We start from the raw sequence: 6834 nt of genomic DNA on the forward strand, positions 1-6834 counted from the left end.
AATGTGTACAGGTGCAGCCTCGGCCACACCTGCACCATAGCGCCCAGTCCGAGAGGAGCTGGATATGTGAGGGAAAACCATAGCGAAAAGATCGACCTGAGCTTGACCAAAGATTTCCCATAGGAGCTCCACCACCACGGGGTGAAGTCTCCATTCCCCGAGCCTCAGCCCCTGCCTCAACAGGATATCTGCTCTGATTTACGAGATCGTCAGTGTGTTGTCCGGACCCTCCGCCGAGCGACCACTCATGATCACTTCCGACTTGTGAGGGAAGCATCCGTCGATAGCATAATGCGTCGACAAGAAACCCCCAACACTGGGCCTGGGCGAGGAACCAAGGTTCTTCCACATGACCGAGGCACGTAGGCATAGCCGCGTGACCTTGATCATGTGAAAACGGATTTCCGCTCGGAGAAAACCCCTTGGTCCTGAGCCACCACTGCAGGGGTCTCATGTACAGAAGGCCAAAAGTAATTACGTTGAACGCAGCTGACATGAGACCCACAGTCTGAAACTGTTTCACAGTGAGTGACTGGCCTAGATAAACCCATATTACACCTAGAAAAGTGGTCCTCTGAGCTGGGAGGATCACACTCTTCTGGCGTTGAGTGGCAACCCCAACATCTTTAAATGAGACAGAACAACATCTCGATGCCGAACTGCCATATGCTCAAATTGAGCTAGGATCAACCAATCGTCGATATAATACAATACGCGAATGCCCTGGAATCTCAAAGGAGCCAGAGCTGCATCCACGCATTTTGTAAAGGTGATAAACCTAGGCCAAATGGAAGAACCCGATACTGGTATGCTTCGCCCCATTTTTAAAGCGAACCTCAGGAACTTCCTTGATGAATAGATACTTGGAAGTACGCGTCCTTCAAGTCTATTGCGACAAACCAGTCCTCGGACTGAATCTGTGATACAATCTGTTTGAGTGTAAGCACTTCCTGCTCCATAACCAGAGCCTGCTGTGAGTCCACTACCGTAGGGAGGACCCCCTGAAATCTGGGCGGACGAGAACCGCTGTAACCCTTTTCTATTATGTGCAGGACCCATAGAGAAATATTTGGCAGAAGTTTCCACGCTGCCAGAAATTCAGATAAGGGGAACCAGTCTCTCGAGACTGGCCTCTGGATTTGCTTGAACAATCATTTCGGTGCCCTGAAGCGGCGAACCGGCAGGGAACAACCGAACCGACCGTTCTACAACCCTCCTCGGAGGATTGCACGGGCACGCTGACACCTCGGCGCCCTGAAGCGGCGAACCGGCAGGGAACACCCGAACTGGCAGCGCTGCGACCCTCCTCAGAGAGTCGCACCCCAGTGGGAGCCGAGGAGAAACGATTTCTCAAAACCGTCCCTTCTTTTATTTTTTCGACAGGACTTCTTGTCTAAGCTTTATTAGAGATGACGACAGTCCTCTTTTTATTTAGATCTTGCCTACCTCTAACAGCTTAGTTCCTACGACCTTCCTCGGAGGATCGTAGGAAAAAGCAGGCACCTCCGCACCCTGAAACGGCGAACCGGCAGGGAGACCGAACTGACTGCTCTACGCCCCTCCTCGGAGGATCGTATGGGGACGCTGACACCTCGGTGCCCTGAACGGCGAACCGGCAGGGAACAACCGAACTGGCAGCGCTGCGACCCTTCTCAGAGAGTCGCACCCCAGAGGGCGCCGAGGAGAAACGATTTCTCAAAACCGTCCCTACCCCGGAGGGGACCACCCTTAGAAGGCTGATAGCCTCAGCATCAGGTCTTCTTCTTTGCACTCTATGCCAGTTTAAGGGACATAGATTGGTGAGGAAGAAACCTCTGGAACGCCGCTGAAAGGTTTAGTTTTCTTGAAAGCGGAGCGTCCAGAAGAACAGACATTTTTATCTTTCTTTTTCTTTATTTTTATATCAGAAAAACGTATACATATAAACATATATATATATATATATATATTCTCGAATATATTCTCAAATAGAGTCAATGCTGACATCCTCACATTCATCTATGTCCTTAAATACTTTACCCACCAGTACTGCCTCATAAAATTTATTTATTATTAAAGATGGCTGGTGGGTAACGTCGGGGTTAAAAATGATGACGCCGACTCGGGAGAGAGAAAGCTCGCAAGCGTCTCTATAATCCAAGGCACTGTCATACCATGATACTTAATACCCATAACATTACTCTAGTTAAGACGTTTGGGTATTAAACACATAAAATAGAAACCGGTTTATTCCACGATCTCGACACCTCAGTGTGGAGATAGGGAAAAACCAGTAGTCCCCGACGAGGAGGCTGAGATACAGAGTTTTCCTGTTTTTTTTTAGATACATTTCATCTAATAAACTCTTTTTATTTTCACTCTAATAATGTTCAGCTGTCCAGTAAATATTTAACTAGCAACAGCATTAGAAAAACCTCCTTTAAAAAGCTCATCTTTACTCAACAGAGTTATGAGCTCCCCATTTATTGAAAAATCAAACATCTGCCTTTTTCTTAATACTTTTATTTGTTTTGTTCACTTTTTCTTATCAAAACACTAACGATACCAATTCCTCGGAACTGGAAATCGCAGCACACTGGATCTGCAGGTGAAAACTAAGATAGGGCGGAGCCCGTCCCAACCCACGCTGTCAGATCCGTTTGCGAACCCCAAAATGCGAGTCACAGCCGTGTCTAGGCAACAGCGGGACCCGCGCGGGTAGCGCGAACCGAACCATTCTCCTCAAAGAACGATCGGCGAGAGCGGAGCGTCTTCATAGATAGACTCATACAATGCACACAATCAGCCCCCTCGAGGACTGACTGGGCATGCTCCACTCCCAAACAAGCAACACAAAGCTGATGTGTGTCCCCACCCGTAATATAACGAGGGCAGGGAACAACACACCGTCTATAATCTTGCTTGCCCGCCATAATAGTGATAGATTGGGCTTGAGAGACAACAATAAATAGACAAGGACAGATATACAGAGAGCGCTTGCTGAAGGTACAGAAGCTGTCGCGGTCTGATTTCAGGGCTGCTATATAGTTTCCTGGTCTATGACGTCACCTATGTCGTAGTGGGCTTCCATTGGACTGATTTTACACGTGCTTCACGACGTAATCACGCAGAGCGTTCCCATCGCGTCTCAAACGCAGCTCGAGTTCCCTTGAAAGGGAACTTGTTTTTTAAAAAAAGTGTTTAATAACAAGTTTGTGATGGTTCCAAAACACATAAATAATATCTACATTATTACTTTCTGGAAAGCTAAATTACCTTTACCTTTTTCCTTTATAAGTATATAAAATTAAATTAGTGTTCCTAAATAAGTAGACATTCTATACATACCTGTTGTTTTTCAACGACCAGGTCCAGGTATGCATCAATAACCTAAATTAAGAAAAATAAACATGAATATAAACAAACTAAACTTTTTTTTTTGTGAGAAAAAAAAACTTTTTCAATTAGGTGACTCTTAAAATCATGTTCTGGGTTTATAAGTCGTTTAGACAACCGGACGATTGGAAAGAAAGGCCACCCATAGCATAAGAATAAATAACTTACTTCATCAGAAAGCCACTCGGCCCTTGCAGTGAGTGAAAAGAAGAGTCAGAGTTTTGTAAGGGGTATACAGTTAAAGACCCAGAACCAGATATGAAGAATGAAGACTCAGAGTCAGAATTATAATAAATTAAAAGAAGTTTTACTGAAGATAGTTTGCAGTTTCATCAGCAGAAGTCAGCTTCAATACTCAAACAGGAGTTCGTAGGCCGCCCCGCTTAAAGTTACACAGATCACAGCAGTTATACTATTTCTAAGGTCTAAGCTACGTCATTGCTTACAGGATTAATGATTGTCATTGGCTAAGAAATAGATAAACAGTAATTTTCCACACATATACAGATAGACTGAAGCATATCTCCATCGATTATGCAGCTGAAGTTTAGGCACGTCGTGACATTCCAGGTCGCAGATTTGGGTTGCTGGGCGCCAGCATGCCCAGAACAACAACTCAGTCAATCTCCAATAATGCCAGTGGTTCCTTAACCTGTAACCAAGAAGACTAACACACACACACACCGACACACAGCTTTTCCAAGGTTGGATTTGGCCAGGCTCTAACTATAAACAAGAGAGTCCTCTCAAAACATCAAGATAATGCGTTCTTTCTCTCAAGAATAGCTAAACTTTAGTCTAACTGGAAAGTATAAGGCTTTAATAAAGAAATAGTCCCTTACACTATTGGCTTCAATGACCCCTATATGTTTTAACACGTTGAAGACCTTTCTCAATCAAAAAACATATCTCTGGAATCTGGGCTGAATAAGCAAGCACTATTACTGTATTCATATATCAAATACAGACATTAAAGAATACGTGAAAAGAACATTTCAATAATCACACTTGTAACTTATATAAACAAAGTAAAATCTCCAGAGAAGTCATTCAACTCATTTTCTATTTAGAAGGTAAAATATTGATTAATACCTTAATTATAATCAATCATTACATATTGAAGCAGCAGTGGATTCTAATCCACCCCCTTCAGCTTATATGGCCCAACAACTGCTTCAACCTGACCAGTGACATTTGCAGCCTTGATTACTGAAAAAGAAAGACTAAGTTACTGTTGTCAATAATTTTCCTAATTAATCAACTTTACAGGGCCAACGAGCTAACATAAAATGAACTTGGCAAAATGAACGTGCCAAACAGTCAAGGCCGTAAATTTGGTCTTTACGTTGACAACAATCCACCCCCTACCCCCACATTGGTAGTATATAATATGAAAAATAATTTGATCGAGTTCACTGAAGTATTAGGAAGGACAATTCTGGCACTGACCACATTACCACAGGTGTAAATATCTTTCTGATCTGATCAAGAAAAATAGGCATAACTCCCGTGTTCTCTTTTCTACTATTGACTCTGTGCTAAATCCACCTTTTTATCTTTTCCCTGAGCCTTCTGTCTCCCTTTGTGAAATTTTTGGAAACTTTTTCACAAACAAGGTGTTGGCTATTAGATCTCAAATGGCTCAGACTGGATATATGCTGTCAGAGATTCCTTTATACTCCTCCACATGTTCTGCGTTTGAGCCACTCAACTTACACTGCTGTAAGGAAATTGTGGACTGCCTTAAGCCCACTTCATGTCCACATGATATTGTTCCTTCTCATTTCATCAAACACACTAGAGATGCAATTGGTCCAGGTCTATTATCTGTTATTCATAAATGCTTATCTATGGGCACTGTTCCAGTCTGGCTTAAACATGCAGCAATAATGCCATACATCAAATACCTAATCTTGACCCTTCATCTCTTTCTAGTTTTCGACCCATTTCAAGTCTTCCTTTTAAAATCAAAGATCATGGAGAAAGTTGCATTGACTCAATTACAATCTTTCATGCTAAATAATTCTATCAATGAAGTTTTTCAATCAGGTTTTAAAGCTTTACATAGCACTGAATCTGCTCTTTTAAAAGTTTTAAATGATATTTATCTCACCACTGACTCAGGAAAACAAATGGCTTTGGTCCTGTTAGATTTAAGTGCTGCTTTTGACTTAGTCGATCACAACATCCTTCTGTCACGCTTGGAGTCTTGTGTAGGACTTCGTGGTTCTGTTTTAAAATGGTTTCGCTCTTACCTGTCAAATAGATGTGTTACTGTTCATCTGGGACAATATTCATCCACTAACAAACACCTTGACTGTGGTGTTCCTCAGGGATCAATCCTTGGGCCTATGTTGTTTTCTTTGTATCTGCTCCCCGTGGCCGCTATTTTTAAAAAACATGGTGTTTCTTTTCATCTATACGCCGATGACACACAGCTTTACCTGCCCTTGCAACGTAACAACAAATATACTCTTCACCCGCTGTTAGATTGTCTAAACGAACTGAAGTCATGGCTTTCAAGTAATTTTTTTAACTTAAATGAAAATAAATCTGAGTTTATTATTTTTGGCCCCAAAGAAAACTGTGTTTTTGATTTTGATCTGGGTTGTCTCTCCCCGTATAACACAAAGAGTGCCAGAAATTTGGGCTTCCTTTTTGACTCCAGTTTAAAGTTTGATAAACAGATCTCAGCTGTTGTCAAATCATGCTTTTACCAACTTCGCCTTCTCAGTAAAGTAAAGCCTGTCTTATCCAGGAGAAATTTGGAAACAGCTATTCATGCGTTCATTACATCGAGGCTTGATTACTGTAATTCTCTGTATTATGGTATTTCTCAGGCTTCCATCTCTCGTCTACAGCTGGTTCAAAATGCAGCCGCTAGACTACTTGAAGGGAAGCGAAGGTGAGACCACATAAACACCTATCTTAATGTCTTTGCACTGGCTTCCAGTAAAGTATAGGATTGAGTTTAAAATTATAGGATTATAGGATTATAATATATAGGATTATAAAATTATAGTATAGGATTAGTATTATTTGTCTATAAAACTCTGAATAATTTGGCTCCACAATATTTAACGGATCTTCTGACTCCATACAATCCTTCTAGAAACCTGAGATCCTCTGACCTTGGCCATTTTACAATCCCTAAAGTGAAACTTAAAAAACGTGGTGAGCGTGCTTTCGCTGCTGCTGGGACGAAGCTGTGGAATAGCCTTCCTCTTTTGATTAGGCAAGCTCCATCTATTGGTACTTTTAAATCTCAACTCAAGACTCATCTATTCTCCCTGGCTTTTAATACTCTGTAGTCTGTTTTCCTGTTTTCTTGTTATCATTATTGAGTGCCGTTTGGTCTCGTTAGATTTTAATTATGTATAGTAGTTATATATGTGTGTTTCTTTGATTCCTTGTAAAGCACTTTGGTCAACTTCGGTAGTGTTTTAAATGTGCTCTATA

Source organism: Siphateles boraxobius, unplaced genomic scaffold, assembly GCF_051911475.1.
Source record: "Siphateles boraxobius isolate OS27281-9 unplaced genomic scaffold, OSU_SipBor_1 46, whole genome shotgun sequence".
Classification (NCBI taxonomy): domain Eukaryota; kingdom Metazoa; phylum Chordata; class Actinopteri; order Cypriniformes; family Leuciscidae; genus Siphateles; species Siphateles boraxobius.